Source organism: Dendrobates tinctorius, unplaced genomic scaffold, assembly GCF_039654945.1.
Source record: "Dendrobates tinctorius isolate UK_male_01 unplaced genomic scaffold, ASM3965494v1 ptg000161l, whole genome shotgun sequence".
In the NCBI taxonomy this organism is placed as follows: Eukaryota; Metazoa; Chordata; class Amphibia; order Anura; family Dendrobatidae; genus Dendrobates; species Dendrobates tinctorius.
Genome location: NW_027361828.1, coordinates 4,639,098 through 4,659,617, shown reverse-complemented (window position 1 = coordinate 4,659,617; position 20,520 = coordinate 4,639,098).

Here is a 20,520-nt window from a genome sequence, read left to right as displayed (position 1 = left end):
TACCCCAAGAAGGGTAACGCTGTTTGCTCGAAGAGGCACTTCTCGATCTTGGCGTAAAGACGATTTTCTCGAAGGCGCTGCAGGACCATGCGTACACTTCTCCGATGGGAGGAGAGGTCGGTCGAGAAAACGAGGATATCGTCCAAATACACCACCACGCAGGAATAGAGTAGGTCTCGGAACACCTCATTTACGAATTCCTGAAACACCGCTGGAGCATTGCAGAGACCGAACGGCATGACCAAGTATTCATAATGGCCGTCCCGGGTATTGAAGGCCGTCTTCCACTCGTCCCCCGCTCGGATTCGGATTAAGTTGTAAGCTCCCCGCAGATCCAACTTCGTGAAGATTCTGGCCCCCCTCAGCCGGTCGAAGAGTTCAGGAATCAGCGGGAGCGGGTACCGGTTTTTAACCGTGATGTTGTTCAGACCCCGGTAGTCAATACAGGGTCGCAGGGACATATCTTTCTTCCGGACGAAGAAGAAACCTGCGCCCGCAGGGGACGAGGACTTCCGGATGAACCCCTTGGCCAGATTTTCCTGTATATATTCCGACATAGCCGAGGTCTCTGCTGGGGACAAAGGATAAGTTCTCCCTCTGGGAGGAGTGGCACCAGGAACTAGGTCGATAGGGCAGTCATAGGAGCGATGAGGGGGTAAGGAATCCGCCTCCTTCTTGCTGAACACGTCGGCAAACGTGTGATAGGGTGCGGGTAAGCCCGGGAGGTCGGCAGGCTTCAAGCATGGACGAGGACGCGTGAGAGCCCGTAGGCAGTGCTCCTGGCAGGAGTGCCCCCAACGGAGAACTTCCCCAGAGCGCCAGTCAATCACAGGCTCGTGCCGTCTGAGCCAGGGCAGTCCTAGGAGAACAGCATGGGCTAGTTGTGGCAGGACATAAAAGGCTATCTTTTCGAGGTGGAGAGCTCCGATTTGAAGATCTACTTCGACGGTAATCATGGTGATGAGTCCGGGTAAAGGTTTACCATCAACGGAGGAAATAGCGCGAGGGTTCTTCAATACCAACACCGGAATCTGGAGTTTGTCAACCTCCTCCTGGCGGATGAAATTACCGGCAGCACCCGAGTCCACATACGCCTCCACAGACCCACGCCCCCGACCTGTAATTAGCAAAGCTGAAAGAGTAAGGGGAAGAGAGGAATTTTGATCACCTAGGGGGTCCTCTCTTACCTGACCTAGGTGGAGGCATTTCCCGACCTCTCTGGCTTCTCTGGACAGGAACGCACAAAATGGTTGGCCCCTCCACAGTACAGGCAGAGGCCCTTGGTCATCCTCTCCCTGCGGCGTTGCTCGGACAGTCTGACACGATCAACCTGCATAGGCTCAGGAGCGGCGCTAACAGGAGATACAGGGAAACGGGGGACAGGAGCCTGATACAGCCTAAAGGACCTTCTCTCTCCGACTGCCTCTCGAGCGCGCTCCTGAAAGCGTAGGTCTATGCGAGTGGCCAGCGAAATAAGGTCCTCCAGAGTGGTGGGGGTGTCTCGCCCGGCAAGCTCATCCTTGATCTTACTGGAGAGGCCTCTCCAAAAGGCTCCCACAAGAGCCTCATTGTTCCACCCTAACTCAGAAGAGAGGGTCCGGAAGCGGATGGCGTATTGCCCCACTGTGAGGGAACCCTGGCGGAGGTTAAAAAGGGCCTCAGTGGAGGATGCTAAGCGACCCGGTTCATCGAATACCTTGCAAAAGGTTTCTAAGAAGGTCTGTAAATTTAGCACTACGGGGTCATCTCTTTCCCACAAGGGGTTCACCCAGGACAGGGCCTCACCCTCAAGATGGGACACAACGAACGCCACCTTGGCGCGGTCAGTAGGGTACTGAAGGGGGGCAAGCTCAAAATGTAGCCTGCATTGATTTAAAAAACCCCGGCATAACTTGGGATCTCCGCTGTACCTGGGGGGTTTACCCAGACGGGGAGCCGGAGTAGAGGCTACATCCGGGGAGGAAGTTGCAGCGGCAGCAGAGGATTGCAGGGCCAGCAATCGGTCATCCACGGATGCCATGTAACCCAAGATGTGGGATTGGGCGTCGCGCTGCTGCGCGAGCTCCTGTTGAAGGCTGACTAAGAGAGGAGCGTGTCCGGGGTCAGAGGTCTGCAGGGCGGACAACCGGGTGTCCATAGACTTCATAAAGGACATTATCCGGTTCTGATTTTCACGAAGGAAAAGCAATTCCTTTTGTGTGGCGGCTGCGGCACCGGCGGGATCCATGGCCTGATGATACTGTGACGCCTCTGGCTAATACGTCCAAGAGTGGACCCTCTGGATCGCGGATCCGGAGCCCCTGGGCTGAGCACACCTGGTGAAGACCGACCCCTGTACAGGGATCGTTAGGGGCAGGACCGCAGGGGGCGGAACCGCGACGGCCGGAGCCAGCAGGGACGACTCGGAGGACTGGCAGACAGAGCAGGAGTAGCGAGGTGGAGGGCAGTAGGAAATGGCTGGAAGCCTACAGGAAAGGTACAGCGAGGACCACAGGAAGGAGACAGGCAGACAGACACGGACCAGGAACAGGGCAGACAAAGGAACAGCAAGGATAGGCAGGGTACACAGAAGAAGGTAGGGCCGATGGGTGCTGCAAGTCACAAACAATCATCAGGCGCCCTCAGAATAGAGCGGACGCCTGATATATGCGGAGACCGGAAGTGCGCCCTACAGACCCACCCCTAGCGACGCCCCCTGCCAACGGAAGAGGCCGGGGGAACGCGCGTGCGCGGCCTAAGGCCGTCGCGGTTACCCGCAGCAGAGCGGCAAGCAGCGCGGAGGAACGCGCGAACCGGGGGGCGCAGGTGAGAGGAAGCTGCGGCGGGCACCGCCGCTAAAGGGGCATCGGCGGGCACGACCGCCGATGTCACAGGCAATGTGGGCGTTCAAACCCAGTGTACGCGGATGAGAGACTGAGTACTTTCTTGACCTACTCATAGTGTCTGGGAGGGTGAGCTGGACTTGAGAGCTGCATATGGTGGAAGTAGCGGTGGACAGGGCGGACTGAGAGAGGGTTGATGATGGTGATGGAGTTGGTGTTCTTTCTGATGGCCTAGAATCAGTCTTTCGTTGATATAACAGTGGGATTCCCTGACTGCTGTGGCCTTGCAACGACACCTCAACATTTGCTGCTGTGCTAACCGGTGGGCTTACAGTGGGGGAAACAATGTAGCGTTGCTGACTACCTTCGTTGTGATCAGTTGCACATGTGGCACTTGAGGTTTGGTGTTGTGTCCACGCTTGCAAGTGCATGCTGGTTAAATGTCTAAGCATGCAACTGGTATTCAAATTTTTCAGATTTTTCCCTCGGCTAAAGGTCTTTGCGCACTTCTTACAGATAACCTTGGCCTGATCATGAGGATTTTGTTCAAAAAAGTGCCACACTGCACTCTTCCTACTTTGGCAGACATTTTGCGGCCTAGCACGCTGTGATCTTTTGACCCTCTGGACAAGCTGTCCAGCAACTCTTTTGATATTTGGAACCTGTCTTTGGAGTGCTCCGGGCCTGCCAGATAACAGCTGTTGCGATGTCGATGTCTGCTGTGGATGCTCCTCATCTGAGCTATTGGAAGCAGCACCCTCTTCCCCCAATGGATGCCAATCTGGGTCAACAACTGGGTCATCCATCACCTCCTCTTCTATGTCATGTGCACCTTTCTCTGTGTCACCGTGTATGGTGGTATAGTGTGCGGGAAGGGGCACCTGAGTCTCATCAGGGTCAAAATCTGGCTCTGTACACTGCGAGGACAATGTAGTGCTCTGAGTGAATGTACCAGCAGAATCATCCATCAGCGGCTGTGCATCAGTGCACTCCATGTCAGATTCATCTTGGCCTGGGTAATTCACCATTTGACTTGATAATCCAGGCATGGTATGTGAAAACAGCTCCATGGAGTAATCAGTAGTATGGCCTGCGTCATCCTTCAATCTTGGTTGGGGTGAAGGACACAAGGAAAGGTGTGGTTCATGAACATGAGCCTCCAATGACGACTCAGTGCTTTTACTTTTTACAACTGAAGAAGAGGAGGCGATAGAGCTGGAGGCTGAGTCAGCAATGTAAGACAAAACTTTTTCCTGATGCTCTGCCTTTAAAAGCGGTTTGCCAACTCCTAGAAAACTAAGCGTTCGAGGCCTTATGTAGCCAGACGATGACGCAGGGTCAGCACCTCCTGCATTCGGTCCTATTTTGCTCATGCCACTACCATCAGATCCACCACCAACACCATCATTACCAGCTGCCAACCCCCGCCCAATTCCACGGCCTCTTCCACCAGCCTTCCTCATTTTTGGTAGAAATGTAGACAAAATCCAACAAACTATATAGTAATGTAAAACAAGGTACAAGGTGTCTATAGGACAGGGGAGTTTTAGAATTTCTGCACACACTTGTGGACAGTGGACACTTGTGGATTGTGTGCGGCCCACTGATATCTGAGCGCTATGTGACACGCTCGATGGCACAGCTGCCTGTGACCAAAGTGACGAGAGGATAATGGAGATTTTGAATCTCTGCGTACACTTGTGGACAGTGGACACTTGTGGATTGTGTGCGGCCCACTGATATCTGAGCGCTATGTGACACGCTCGATGGCACAGCTGCCTGTGACCAAAGTGACGAGAGGATAATGGAGATTTTGAATCTCTGCGTACACTTTTGGACACTGGACACTTGTGGATTGTGTGCGGCCCACTGCTATCTGAGCGCTATGTGACACGCTCGATGGCACAGCTGCCTGTGACCAAAGTGACGAGAGGATAATGGAGATTTTGAATCTCTGCGTACACTTTTGGACACTGGACACTTGTGGATTGTGTGCGGCCCACTGATATCTGAGCGCTATGTGACACGCTCTATGGCACAGCTGCCTGTGACCAAAGTGACGAGAGGATAATGGAGATTTTGAATCTCTGCGTACACTTTTGGACACTGGACACTTGTGGATTGTGTGCGGCCCACTGATATCTGAGCGCTATGTGACACGCTCGATGGCACAGCTGCCTGTGACCAAAGTGACGAGAGGATAATGGAGATTTTGAATCTCTGCGTACACTTTTGGACAGTGGACACTTGTGGATTGTGTGCGGCCCACTGATATCTGAGCGCTATGTGACACGCTCGATGGCACAGCTGCCTGTGACCAAAGTGACGAGAGGATAATGGAGATTTTGAATCTCTGCGTACACTTTTGGACACTGGACACTTGTGGATTGTGTGCGGCCCACTGCTATCTGAGCGCTATGTGACACGCTCGATGGCACAGCTGCCTGTGACCAAAGTGACGAGAGGATAATGGAGATTTTGAATCTCTGCGTACACTTTTTGACACTGGACACTTGTGGATTGTGTGCGGCCCACTGATATCTGAGCGCTATGTGACACGCTCGATGGCACAGCTGCCTGTGACCAAAGTGACGAGAGGATAATGGAGATTTTGAATCTCTGCGTACACTTTTGGACACTGGACACTTGTGGATTGTGTGCGGCCCACTGATATCTGAGCGCTATGTGACACGCTCGATGGCACAGCTGCCTGTGACCAAAGTGACGAGAGGATAATGGAGATTTTGAATCTCTGCGTACACTTTTGGACAGTGGACACTTGTGGATTGTGTGCGGCCCACTGATATCTGAGCGCTATGTGACACGCTCGATGGCACAGCTGCCTGTGACCAAAGTGACGAGAGGATAATGGAGATTTTGAATCTCTGCGTACACTTTTGGACACTGGACACTTGTGGATTGTGTGCGGCCCACTGATATCTGAGCGCTATGTGACACGCTCGATGGCACAGCTGCCTGTGACCAAAGTGACGAGAGGATAATGGAGATTTTGAATCTCTGCGTACACTTGTGGACAGTGGACACTTGTGGATTGTGTGCGGCCCACTGATATCTGAGCGCTATGTGACACGCTCGATGGCACAGCTGCCTGTGACCAAAGTGACGAGAGGATAAGGGAGATTGGATTGCTTTTAAAAAAGCAGTTTGCGGAGCAGTGGGTAAACAGCAATGCCAGCGTGTCAGGAAGCCTTAAAAGGCAGCCCAACAACCAACACCACTGATACACCACAATATAGCCTCCCCTTGCACTGCACACACAGTGACTTGTGTGTTGTGCAGGCCAAATCGTTAGCAGCAGAAGCAGTTTTTTTGTCTTCTTCCCTGCCTAACGCTCTCCCTACAGAATCAGCAGCAACCTCTCCCTATACTAAGATCGGCAGAAGTAAGATGGCGGTCGGCGTGCACGCCCTTTTAAACCCCCTGTGACGCCCACCAAAGCAAGCCAATCACTTGCATGCCCTTCTGAAAGATGGTGGTGACCCGTGCCTATGTCATCACGTTGCCCACAGTGTCCGTGGATCCTGATTGGCTGAAAAAGAGCGCAAAACAAACTTTTGAAACGCGACTTTGGCGCGTAAGTCGCCGACCTCTTGGCCGACCTCATCCTAGGGTCGGGTTTCGTTTCATGAAACCCGACTTTGCCAAAAGTCGGCGACTTTTGAATTTTTTCGACCCGTTTCGCTCAACTCTACTGGCTAGTACTCATTGTCAGAGAAAGCTTTTGATGCATGGCTGAAGGCTGTTGGTAGTTATTATTGGAGAAGGTTTTTGGTAAATTTATCTGTGACTGTTGCTGAGGACTTGAGAGCAAAAAATTATCTGCCACAGGTTTGAACTAGCATCACATGCTTGAAACAAAGTTTTTTCCCACATTTTTGGAAAGGTGCCAACAATTTTGTGCTGCCCATTTTGGGGGTTTTGTACAATGATGATTATTTTACCTTTTTTTTCTCTGTGTTTTTTGTGTTGTTCCAATACACATAAAGAAAAAAAAACCATGTATAACAAAGCAAGTGTAATTGCAATAATTTTCTGGGAGAAATACTTAATTTTCTAGAACAAAGTAACCCGTGCCAACACTTTTGGCCATAACTGTATGTTGTAACGGAAACCATGATGCTGAGTAAGAACCATGGTCATGTTTCCCATTTGACTTATAATAAGGTCTGTTGAGTTCTGCTGTGGTACCTGTTGTTTCCATGGTTAAAATAGCACTGTGTGGAATCTGCGGCTACACAGGTGGTCAAAATTGTTAGTACCCCTCGTTTAATGACAGAAAACCCACAATAGTCACATAAATAGCTTGAATCTGACAAAAGTAATAATAAATTAAAAATCTAGGAAAATGAACAAATGAATGTCAGACATTGCTATTCAACCATGCTTCCATAGAAATTAAAAAAAGTAAAACTCATGAAATAGGCCTGAACAGAAATGATGGTAATAATAATAATAATAATAATAAATTTTATTTTTATAGCGCCGACATATTCCGCAGCACTTTACATTTCAGAGGGGATTTGTACAGACAATAGACATTACAGCATAACAATAATCACATACAGTAGATTATAACAAATACCAAGAGGAGTGAGGGCCCTGCTCGCAAGCTTACAGTCTATGAGGAAAGAGGTAGACACGAAAGGTGGGTGGTAACAGTTGCCCTGATTGTATGGACCAGCCATAATGTTAAGTGTGTAACAGTACAGACACAGAGGGCTAATGGATGCATAAAGCATGTGGGAACATGATGCTGGGAACCTGGTTATGGTAAAACTTTTGGCTCTGCCACACAGGGATAGGTTAGGTTAATGTGTTGAGGCGATAGGCCATTCTGAATAAATGCGTTTTCAGGACACGCTTAAAATTGTGGGGATTGGGGACTAATCGTATTGACCTGGGAAGTGCATTCCAAAGAATTGGCGCGGCACGTGTAAAGTCTTGGAGACGGGAGTGGGAGGTTCTGACTATTGAGGATACTAACCTCAGGTCATCAGCAGAACGGAGGGCGCGGGTAGGGTGGTATACTGAAACAAGGGAGGAGATGTAGGGTGGTGCTGAGCCATGGAGGGCTTTGTGGGTGAGGGTAATAAGTTTATACTGAATTCTGGAGTGGATGGGTAGCCAGTGTAATGACTGGCACAAGGTAGAGGCATCGGTGTAACGATTGGTGAGGAATATGATCCTGGCTGCAGCATTCAAGACAGATTGGAGAGGGGAGAGTTTTGTAAAAGGGAGACCGATTAGAAGAGAGTTACAATAGTCGAGACGAGAATGAATAAGAGAAACAGTAAGAGTTTTTGCAGAGTCAAAAGTAAGAAAAGGTCGAATTCTAGAAATGTTTTTGAGGTGCAGATGACAAGAGCGAGCCAGTGATCGAATGTGGGGGCAAAGGAAAGCTCGGAATCAAGTATGACCCCAAGACAGCGGGCATGTTGCTGGGGAGTAATAGTGGAACCACAGACGGAAATGGCAATGTCGGGTGTAGGTACATTAGTAGCGGGAGGAAACACAAGGAGTTCAGTCTTTGACAGGTTCAGTTTCAGATATAGTGAGGACATGATATTAGACACAGCGTTTAGACAATCGCCAGTGTTTTCTAGAAAGGCTGGCGTGATGTCAGGAGAAGAAGCGTATAATTGGGTGTCATCAGCATAGAGATGGTAATGGAAACCAAATCTACGGATTGTTTGACCAATAGGGGCAGTGTACAAGGAGAAGAGGAGGGGGCCTAGAACCGATCCTTGAGGAACCCCAACAGTAAGGGGAAGGTGAGAGGAGGAGGAACCGGCAAAAGAAACAGTAAAGGAGCGGTCGGAGAGATAGGAGGAGAACCAGGAGAGAACGGTGTCCTTGAGGCCAATGGAATGGAGCATAGTGAGGAGGAGCTGATGATCCACAGTGTCGAATGCTGCAGAGAGATCCAGGAGAATTAGCATGGAGTAATGACCATTTGATTTAGCTGTTAGCAGATCATTAGAGACTTTAGTGAGAGCAGTTTCAGTGGAGTGTAAAGAGCGGAAACCGGATTGGAGAGGGTCGAGAACAGAGTTTTCTGAGAGATAGCGGATAAGACGGGAGTGGACCAGGCGTTCCAGGAGTTTAGAGATGAAGGGAAGATTAGAGACAGGTCTATAGTTAGCGGCACAGTTTTGGTCGAGGGATGGTTTTTTAAGTAGTGGATGTATGATGGCATGCTTAAATGAGGAGGGAAAAATACCAGAAGAGAGAGAGAGGTTAAATATTTTAGTTAGGTGAGGGGTGACAGCAGGGGAAAGGGACTGGAGGAGATGTGACGGAAATGGGTCACTGGTGCAAGTAGTTGGGCGAGAAGATGCAAGCAGCCTGCTTACTTCTTCTTCTGTGACTGGTTCAAAATCAGAGAGTGAGTTAGATGCAGTGGGGGAGGGAGGACAGTGCATGGTATGAGGAGATTTGGAGATAATTTCCTGTCGGATCTGGTCAATTTTTTCTTTGAAGTAATTGGCCAGATCGTCAGCTCGGAGCTCCATGGTTGGGGCCTGTACTCTTGGATTGAGTAGAGAATGAAAAGTGTCAAAGAGACGTTTCGGGTTATTGGACAGTGAGATGATGAGGGTGTTGAAATAGGTTTGTTTGGAGAGGTGAAGGGCAGTGTTGTATGTTGTAAGCATAAACATAAAATGGATGAAATCTTCGTGTAGATTGGATTTTCTCCACAGACGTTCGGCGCACCTGGAGCACCGCTGCAGGAAACGTGTTTGCACCGTGTGCCAGGGTTGTCGCCGTCTGCGTTGTGGTGTTCTATTTATAGGGGGTGCAAATTCATCCAGGGCAGTTTGAAGTGTTTCATTGTAATGCTTCAATGCAGAATCAGGACATGAGAGGGAGGAGATAGGGGCCAATGAAGACTGCAAGTTCTTCAGAAGTTTCTGGGTGTTAATGGCCTGTATGTTTCTATAAGTCTGGACAGTGGGGGTGACCTGAGCAGCCTGGCAGTTCTTTATAGAGAATGAAAGAAGATTGTGGTCAGAGAGCGGGAGAGGGGAGTTTGCAAAATCATCCACTGCACAAAGCCGAGAGAAGACCAAGTCGAGGGAGTTTCCGCCTTCATGCGTTGGAGAATTAGTAAGCTGCGAAAGGCCAAATGAGGAGGTTAGAGATAAAAGGTGAGTAGCAGATGGGGAGAGGGGAAGAGCAATGGGGATGTTGAAATCTCCCATGATGAGGGTAGGGATGTCACAGGAGAGAAAATGTGGAAGCCAAGTGGCAAAATGATCCAGGAACTGATGGGAGGGGCCGGGAGGACGATACACCACCGCCACTCGCATGGAGAAGGGGGTGTAGAGTCTGACGGCATGGACCTCAAAAGAAGAGAAGACAAGTGAGGGTACTTGAGGGATAACCTGAAAGGTACATTTTGGTGATAGGAGCAGACCAACGCCTCCACCAGCTCTATTGTCTGATCTTGGGGTATGAGAGAAGTGTAGCCCCCCGTATGAAAGAGCAGCAGCAGCGGTAGTATCTGACTGCTGGATCCAGGTTTCAGTAAGAGCCAGAAGGTTAAGAGAATTAGAAAGGAAGGATTCATGAATGAAGGAGAGTTTGTTACACACTGAGCGAGAATTCCAAAGTGCAAAATTAAGAGAGACAGATGGCATGCAGGGAATATTAATAAGATTAGAGGGGTTTCTGAGTGTAGCAGTGGGGGGGTTTGACTTTCTATAACATGGGGGACCAGGGTTGGGAGCAATGTCTCCTGCAACTAAGAGAAGGAGGATAGAAAGAGTGAGCAGATGGTTAAGTGATTTGTGAGAGCGTCTCTGGTGTTGAATGGTGGGACTGGCTGGATCTGTGCAATTTAACAATGTGAAAAGAGCATGAGTGCTATACATAGGAGAGGAAAGAAGCGAGGGGCCAATATGGATGGAGTGTGGAGAGTTAATGCCAGGGCGGTGGATGTGTGTGAATGCAGCGGCCAGGATAAAAATTACACAAATGCATATGGTATATATTTGTTGTACTCCAAATGTACAGAGAGTAGATGTATATAAATGTCTTACCTGTCTCCTGCCCTGTCTAACTGCCATGTTATAACTGCCAGAAGTACTTTGATACATGTACTTAGATTACATGTGCATAAATGCTCCCCCTAGCTAGGTCTGAATATATAGGAGGTTAAGGCTAAGTTTTTTTTTTTTTTTTTTTTGTGGCTCTCTCTGCTCGTTAATCAATCACACTAAATTGAGACACCAGGACCCAATAAAATGTTGTGGTCAAATAAACACATGTCCAGCACTACATGGATCATAAAGCACTTTGAAAAGTTTCTTGACCTCACAACATAAGGGGACAAGCAGAGTAAGTTGAAAAAACTATATACCAGATATAAGCTTGCAGAGTTGAAAACACATAGATAGCATTCAGGATTAACTGCTTGCTGACATTGAATGGAGACACAGGAGTGGATTCAGAGCAGAGATTGGAAAAGCTGGTTACCTGTATGAAGAGAATAGAGATGCGTGTCACATTCATCCATGTTATAACTGCCAGAAGTACTTTGATACATGTACTTAGATTACATGTGCATACCCTTAACTTAATATTTTGTTGCACAACTGTAACAGTTATGAAGATACTATGGATTCTAATTGCATAGCACAAGAAGAATGAATCTGAGACCCAAGTTGTGACAAAAAAATCTGTATTAACAAGCAAGGTGTACAACATAAACTAAAAGAGATTATCCTGAGTTTACAGTGAAGTGCAAACAGCACAAAACGAAAATATCCAGCAACTACGTTAAATGTGAAAAATGGGGGGTAGAGAGCACCACTAAAGGGCAAAAAAGCAATCAATTTATAAAAATATATATTGGGTGCTGCACAATGCACAGGTAAGGACAATGATCAAAAAAGGAGAAAAGAGAACCCAGCATATGAGGCGCACACCCAGGACAATAAAGATATGTAAGTAAACATATATAAATTTTATTGAAAAAATGCACAGAACAAAAACATTTAAAAGGCAAAACACACCTCCAATTGTCCCAACTGGATCTAACAATAGATGCTAATGGATAGAAACCACATGGTTAAATATGCAACATGCTAGCCTAAATGTATATGATATTACATAAGGCATGACCCACCAACCGCAAATCTGGGCATACCCAGAAAGACAATGATACACAGACACTCACTCCAAACAGCCTTAAGAAATGCCAGGGAGCACTGTAAGTAGCCCTGTAAGGGAGGGAGCAAAGTGACCATCCACTATAAGGATAGAGAGAGCACCACACAGACACTTCATATCATATACAGTACATTTAGGCTATTGCCGAGATGGCGCGTGTGACCACAGGTAGGATTGATAGATGAAGAGACCAGATCAGCGTTGGAAAGGGCAGAGGTGAGTAGCTTTTTTTTTTTTTTTTTAATGCAAGGACATTATGCAGTATGGAGCAGTATATGGGGCCATTATACTGTATGCATCATCATGTGGGGCCATTCTACTGTATGCAGCATCATGTGAGGTCAATATATTGAATGCAGCATCATGCTGCATAATACTGTTCGGGTAGTATTATTCGATAGCGCTATTGCCTTATATTAGCCATAAAGTTATTGGAGTGCTGATGCTCTCCTTTCACCAACTTGACAAATTGATCATCCATACAAATGGGATGTAATTGGATACGCGCTCATTGCGTGTTGCTTGTTGTCGTGTAGCATTAGATGTTCTACGTGATTCAGTTACTTCATTCGTTTCTCTTGCTCTGGCCGCCCTCTGTCGGGCTGCGTCAGCAGTTCTTTGACAATTTCGTTCGTCTTCTGTTTCATTAAGACGCAGGTTACGCATCCGTATGCAATTCGCTTCTCTATGTGCAGCAGCGTGATCAATTTGATCCATCTTTGCAATGTTGCCTCACACTGTTGCCTGAGTGTTGCCTCCCAATGTTGCCTCACAGTGTTGCCTCACAGGCTAACATTCAAAAAAGGCTTATGCCTTAACTCCTCACTAGGGAGAGCTCCTCTTCTTATTAGATATGTCACTTAACTCCTATACAGGGCCTTACAGTACAGTATCCATGGTTATGCCCACGCAGGTTACGCATCTGTATGCGATTCGCTTCTCTACATGCAGCAGCGTGATCAATTTGATCCATCTTTGCAATGTTGCCTCACACTGTTGTCTGAGTGTTGCCTCACAGTGTTGCATCATAGTGTTGCCTCACAGTCTTGCCTCACAGGCTAACGTTCAAAAAAGGCTTATGCCTTAACTCGTCACCAGGGAGAGTTCTGTTATGAATTCTCTTTCTGGCTTCCCTCTGGTGATTACTGAAGATAATGGAGCTGGTCAGATTGAGAGTTCTCTTTCTGGGCTCCCTCTGCTGGTTACTGGAGGTAGTGGAGCTGATCTGAATGACAGAGGCTTGCCACATGATAATGAAGAAGACAATTGGAGATCTAGGGTTTCTGATTGGGACAGCTGACTCCCTCTATCCCTGCTGGTGATTTTTTTCCTGTGCCACCTGAGGTCTGATGTCTCCTGCTCTTTCCCTGAATGTTCAGCTAAGTGGTTCATTTGCTATTCTGTTTGCATTTGATCTGATTTTGTTTATCTCTGCTTTGTGCAGGTCAGCTACCTTTGGCTGGGGCTGTGCTGAATCACCGCCCATATGTTACTGCATGTGCCAGTTTGTTTTGTCCCCTTTTATATTGGTCTCTTTTTGCTTTGCTTTCAGAATATACCAGAGTGCTGATATAGTGGGGGCGAAGTCGTCTGACTTCAGTGTTTTTTTGCATCAGATGTGTTGGACTTTTGCAGGGTTTTTTGTGTGATTGCAGACAGTGTCTTTCCTTTCCTGCCCTGTCTTGTCAGTGTGGGCCCCATTGTTTGCTCAGTCTATTTTTCTGCCTGTGTTTCTGTTTTCATCTTGTCTCACCGACAATATATGTTTGGGGGCTATCTATTCCTTTGGGGTCTGCTCCGGGGCAGTTGAGATCTCCCCTTTCTTGCTTTAGACTTAGTTAGCTCTCCGGCTGTGCCGAGGCATCTAGGATCATCGTAGGTACACTCCACGGCTACTGCTAGTTGTGTGGACAGGATCAGGGGTCTGCATCTGCTTAGTTACCAACCTCTCTGGTTTTCATAACAGAATCACCAGCCTAACTGTAGACTCTAGGGTACTCTAAAGCAGGAAAGAATTTTAAAAAAAAAGTGTCAGAATTTTTTTTCATATATTTTTTCCTCCTTTTTTCTGGGGCTGTAGGAGGATATATTTTTTGTCTAAATGGAGACTAAGCAATTGTCTGATCATGTTGAGCAGCTCGCTGCTGAATTGCGGGAATTTCTGCCTATCTCGCTCAATCATCTGCTGTTGAACCAAAAATCCCTACTCCTGATGTGTTTTCTGGGGATTGGTCTATATTTTTGAATTTTAAGAATAATTGTAAATTACTTTTTGCTTTGAAACCTAACTCATTGGGGAGCTCTGTGCAGCAGGTTAAAATTATCATTTCCCTGCTACCCGGAGATCCTATTCTGGCTAATGTGGATGCTTTTTTTCAAGCCTTGGGGTTGTTGTATGATGAACCTAATGCTATTGATCAGGCTGAGAAAACTTTATTGGCATTAAACCAGGGTCAGGATTCTGCATTATACTGAGTTATATTGTCAAAAATTCCAAAAGTGGGCGGTCTTTACTAAATGGAATGACGATGCCCTAGCAGCTCTCTTTCAGAAGGGTTTGGCAGAAACCATAAAAGATTTTTTTTATCAACGATTTAGATGAAGGAATTGAGGGTAAACTGATTAAATTTGCTGATGACACAAAGCTAGGAGGGATAGCTAATACTAGAGAAGAGAGAGAGAGGATTCAAAAAGATATAAATAAACTGGAGAAGTGGGCAGCAACTAACAGAATGGTTTTTAACAGGGAGAAATGCAAAGTACTACATCTGGGCAATAAAAATGAAAAAAGCATATACAGAATGGGAGGAATAGGGCTAAGTGACAGCACATGTGAAAAAGACTTGGGTGTACTAATAGATCACAGACTGAATATGAGTCAGTGTGATGCAGCAGCAAAAAAGGCAAATGCAATTCTAGGATGTATTAACAGAAGCATACAGTCTAGATCACGTGAAGTCATTATTTCCCTCTACTCCTCTTTGGTCAGACCTCATCTGGAATATTGTGTCCAGTTTTGGGCACCACATTTTAAAAAAGACATCAGCAAACTGGAGCAAGTTCAGAAAAGAGCGACCTGAATGGTGACCGGTCTGCAAACCCTGTCTTATGAGGAAAGGTTGCAGGATTTGGGAATGTTTAGTTTGCAAAAGAGAAGACTGAGAGGAGACTTAATAGCTGTCTACAAATATCTAAAGGGCTGTCACATTGTAGAAGGATCAACTTTATTCTCATTTGCACAAGGAAAGACTAGAAGCAATGGGATGAAACTGAATGGGAGGAGACACAGATTAGATATTAGAAAAATTTTTTGACAGAGTGATCAATGAGTGGAGCAGGCTGCCACGAGAAGTGGTGAGTTCTCCTTCAATGGAAGTCTTCAAACAGAGGCTGGACAGACATCTGACTGGGATGATTTAGCAAATCCTGCTTTGAGCAGGGGGTTGCACCAGATGGCCCAGGAGGCCCCTTCCAACTCTACGATTCTATGATTCTATGATTCTATGTTATGGTGTGATTTCCTGTTCCCTCTGTTCTTGACAATTCTATGTCATTGGCCATTCAAATTGATCGGTGATTACGTGAACGTAAAACTACATGAGAGGCGTTGCCGCCTTTCGAATGAACGTCTGAACACATGCAATGTGATAGAGTTTTGTCTAGGGCGCAATGTCAGGAGATTAGAAGGCGTAATAAGTTGTGTTTTTTCTGTGGGGACTCCTCTCATACTATTGCTGTCTGCTTTAAATGAGAAAAGTATTTTGCTAACACATTTGTGGTGGGCAGTGTACAGCCCAAGTTCCTTTTGGCGATTACCCTGATATGCTCCTTGTCTACATTTTCCACTAAGGCTTTTGTTGATTCAGGAGCAGCTTTGAATCTGATGGATTTGGAATTTGCTAAACGTTGTGGTTTTCCCATGATACTCCTGCGGACTCCTATCCCTTTGAGGGGTATTGATGCTATTGATGAACCCCAGTAACACAGGAACAAGTGTTGATTATGCAGACGCCACTTCTGAGCAGCAACTCGTGGGGTTGGAGGCCAAGGGAAATACTAGAGACAGAGGGGAGCCAGAGGCCTAATTGGAGCACGTTTAAAATCAGTAGTAGTCAGGGTCAGGATTCTGCAGAGTTAGGCTACTTTCACACTTGCTTTTTTTGCAGCGCGTTTTTCCCGCAAAAAAAGCATGGAAAAAACGCATACAAACGCATACAAATGCTGTGCTTTTTTCATATGCAAATTGCCTCTTCAGAAAGAAAGAGGACTTTTACTCTACAGCGCCACCTATTGGTAGTAGCGATCCTACAAGTCACAATCAACCCTTTAACGAGTCTTGTAATATGACTTAGGATACAAGCCAAATCAGAATCTCAATTTCAAGCATTTTTATGAGCATGCATGAAAAAAAGCAGCGTTTTTATGCGTTTGTATGCGTTTTTAGTGCGTTTTTACCGCATTTGCGTTTTTTCCAACATTAGTTGGCCCCTCACACTAACCCAAACCATGACTTTACTAACCCTCACCCTAACCCTGACCCTAACCCTAACCATACCCTAACCCTAACCCTAACCCTTAACCAAACCATACTAACCCTAACCCTTAACCAAACCCTACCCAAACCCTAATAACCCTAAACCCTAACTAACCCTAAACCCTAACCCTTAACCAAACCATACTAACCCTAACCACTAACCCTAACCCTAAACCCCCTTAGCTAACCCTAACTATAACCCAAACCCCTAAATTCCATTGTTTAACTAATGGTCAACAAAAAACGCATGCGCAAAAAAACGCATACATGAGCATGGCAATGCGCACATATGCGAACCCATAGACTTATAATGGGTGTCTTGCTGTAAAAAAACGCCTTGCGCGTGCATGCGTTTTTTTGAGGCAAGTCGGACGCCCAAAAAATGCAACAGGATGCATTTTGTGCGCCCGAGCGCACACCACAAAAAAACGCATGCGCGGAAAAACGCATACAAACGCATGTGTATGCGCACATAAGCGCATCCCATGCAAAATATAGGAAAAAAACGCATGCGTTTTTTAGCGCTAAAATCCAGCGCAAAAAAACGCAAGTGTGAAACTAGCCTTATACTGTCAAAAATTCTGAAAGTGGGCGGTCCTTACTACATGGAATGATAGTGCATTGGCAGCTCTCTTTCGGAAGGGTTTATCAGAGACCGTAAAAGATGTTATGGTGGGATTTCCTGTTCCCTTTGGTCTGGATGATTCTATGTCATTAGCCATTCAAGTTGATCGGCGTTTACGTGAACGTAAAACTACACGGGAGGCGCTGCCACCTTTTGAACAAACGTCTGAACCTATGAAATGTGATGGGGTTTTGTCTAGGGTGCAACGTCAGGAGTTTAGAAGGCGTAATAAGCTGTGTTTTTTCTGTGGAGACGTCTCTCATACTATTTCTGTCTGCCCAAAGCGAGAGAAACGTTTTGCACACACATTTGCTGTGGGCAGTATACAACCCAAGTTTCTTTTGGCATTTACTCTAATCTGCTCCTTATCCACGTTTTCCATGAAGGCTTTTGTTGATTCTGAATCTGATCGATTTGGACTTTGCTAAGCGTTGTGGTTTTTCCATGACGCCTCTGCGGATGCCTATTCCTTTGAGGGGTATTGATGCTACTCCTTTGGTGGAGAATAAACCTCAGTTTTGGACCCAGGTGACAATGCGAGTTGCCCCAGACCACCAAGAAAATTGTAAATTTTTGGTGCTTCATTATTTGCATAATACTACTGTTCTGGGTTATCCTTGGTTACAAACTCATAATCCAGTTTTGGATTGGAAATCTGGGTCTGTGGTGAGTTGGGGTTGTCAGTGTGTTCTTAGGGATGCTCCTGTTTTCTCCACCTCTCCTCAGTTTCATGATATTCCTGATTATCTAGCTGATTTTTCTGATGTATTTAGTGAGAGCAAGTCTGCATCTTTGTCTCCTCATAGGAGTTATGACGGTGCAATTGAGTTGATGCCTGGGTGTAAATTTCCCAAGGGTCGGCTTTTCAACTTATCAGTACCCGAACATGATGCTATGCGATCCTATATTAAGGAGTCATTGGAGAAGGGTCATAATAGACCATCCTCGTCATCTTTAGGTGCTGGGTTTTTTTTTGTGGCCAAGAAAGATGGTTCATTAAGACCGTGTATTGATTATCGTTCCCTTAACAAGATGACGGTTAAATATCAGTACCCGTTACCTCTGATGTCTGATTAATTCTCCAGAGTTAAGAGTGCCTGCTGGTTTACTAAGCTTGACCTCAGGGGGACATATAATCGCATTCGCATCAAGCATGGGGATGAATGGAAGATGGTGTTTAATACTCCGGAGGGACATTTTGAGTACCTGGTGATGGCTTTTGGGCTCACTAATGCCCCTTCTGTCTTCCAGTCCTTTATGAATGATATTTTCCGTGACTTTGTGGATAAGTTTTTGATCATCTATCTAGATGATATTTTGATCTTTTCTAGTGATTGGGATTCTCATGTGGAACACGTCCGGACTGTGTTCCGGATTTTGAGGGAGAATTCCCTGTTTGTTAAGGGATCAAAATGCCGCTTTGGTGTACAGAGGATTTCATTTTTGGGATTTATCTTATCTCCATCAACTATTGAAATGGACCCTGCCAAGGTACAGGCCATTTATGATTGGGTTCAGCCTACTTCTTTGAAGGCCCTCCAGAAGTTTTTGGGTTTTGCTAATTTCTATCGTAAATTTATAGGTAATTTTTCTTGTATTGTCAAACCACTGACTGATCTGACCAAGAAGGGCGCTGATGTGCTCAATTGGTCTCCTGAGGCTATCTCAGCATTTCAGTAGCTTAAGCAGAGATTTACTTCAGCTCCAGTTTTACGGCAACCTGATGTCTCACTTACATTTCAGGTGGAGGTAGATGCTTCTGAGATTGGTGCAGGAGCTGTTTTGCCCCAAAAAGACCCTGTAACTTCAAAGATGAATCCCTGTGCCTTCTTTTCTCGAAAGTTCTCCCCATCTGAACGCAACTATGACGTGGGGAATCGGGAATTGTGGGCATTTGAGGAGTGAAGACATTGGTTGGAGGGAGCTAGACATCAAGTTGTGGTCCTCACCGATCACAAGAATTTGATTTATCTGGAGTCGGCCAAATGCTTGAATCCTAGACAGGCTAGATGGGCCTTGTTTTTCACGTGTTTTAATTTTGTGGTCTCTTTTCTTCCGGGCACTAAGAATGTTAAGTGATCCCAGCAAAGAGCAAACAGATGAACAGCATACTAGGGCACACCAATCACCACATTACCAGACGGAGCTATTTATCTGAAGTATTGCGGCATATAATTCAGTCAAAAAATGGAGGTGCTTGCATGAAAAAACATGAATATTTCAATGTGAAGCGAAAAAAGAAGAAATATGCAGCACTCACCGATATGGCTGAAAAAATGTGCGTCTTTATTTCACATGAATTCCATCAAATGTGTGGACATGCAGGACGTTAGAGGAATGCTAGGGGAGGGAGGTGCCGTCCACACAGCAGGGGAGCAGGAGGCATTACTGAACCCCACTAACACTGGAGCATGTGTTTTTCTCTGTGCAGACGGCACTTCCGAGCAACAACTGGCTGTGTTGAAGCCCAGGATCAATCATGGAACAGGCTGAGACCTAATTGCAGCAAGTTGTATATGTGATGTAGTTTGAATGTGGAGACAGCAGGAGACTTTGCAGTCCACACAGCAGGGGAGCAACAGGCATTACTGAACCCCACTAACACTGGAGCATGTGATTTTCTCTGTGTGGATGGCACTTCCGAGCGACAACTGGCTGTGTTGAACCCCAGGATCAATCATGCGGCAGGCTGAGGCCTACTTGGAGCAAGTAGAAAATCGGATGTAGTGTCAATGTGGAGGCAGCAGGAGACTTTGCCGTCCACACAGCAGGGGAGCAGCAGGCATTACTGAACCCCACTAACACTGGAGCATGTGTTTTTCTCTGTGCAGACGGTACTTCCGAGCAACAACTGGCTGTGTTGAAGCCGAGGATCAATCATGGAGCAGGCTGAGGCCTAATTGCAGCAAGTTGTATATGTGATGTAGTTTGAATGTGGAGGCAGCAGGAGACTTTGCAGTCCACACAGCAGGGGAGCAGCAGGCATTACTGAACCTCACTAACACTGGAGCATGTGTTTTTCTCTGTGCGGACGGCACTTCTGAGCGACAACTGGCTGTGTTGAAGCCCATGATCAATTTTGCAGCAGGCTGGGGCCTAATTGCAGCAAGTTTTATATAGGTTGTAGACTTCTACTGATTGTAACCGTGCTCTACTTAGGCCTCTGGCTCCACTGTCTCTAGTATTTCCCCTGGCCTCCAACCCCACCAGTTGCTGCTCAGAAGTGGTGTCTGCACAATCCACACTTGTTCCTGTGTTACTGGGGCTCAGTCACGTCAGTTGATCCCCTGATGTGTGTCCAGCAATGTCTCCTGCTCTGTCCACATTCCCACTACTAGTAATGG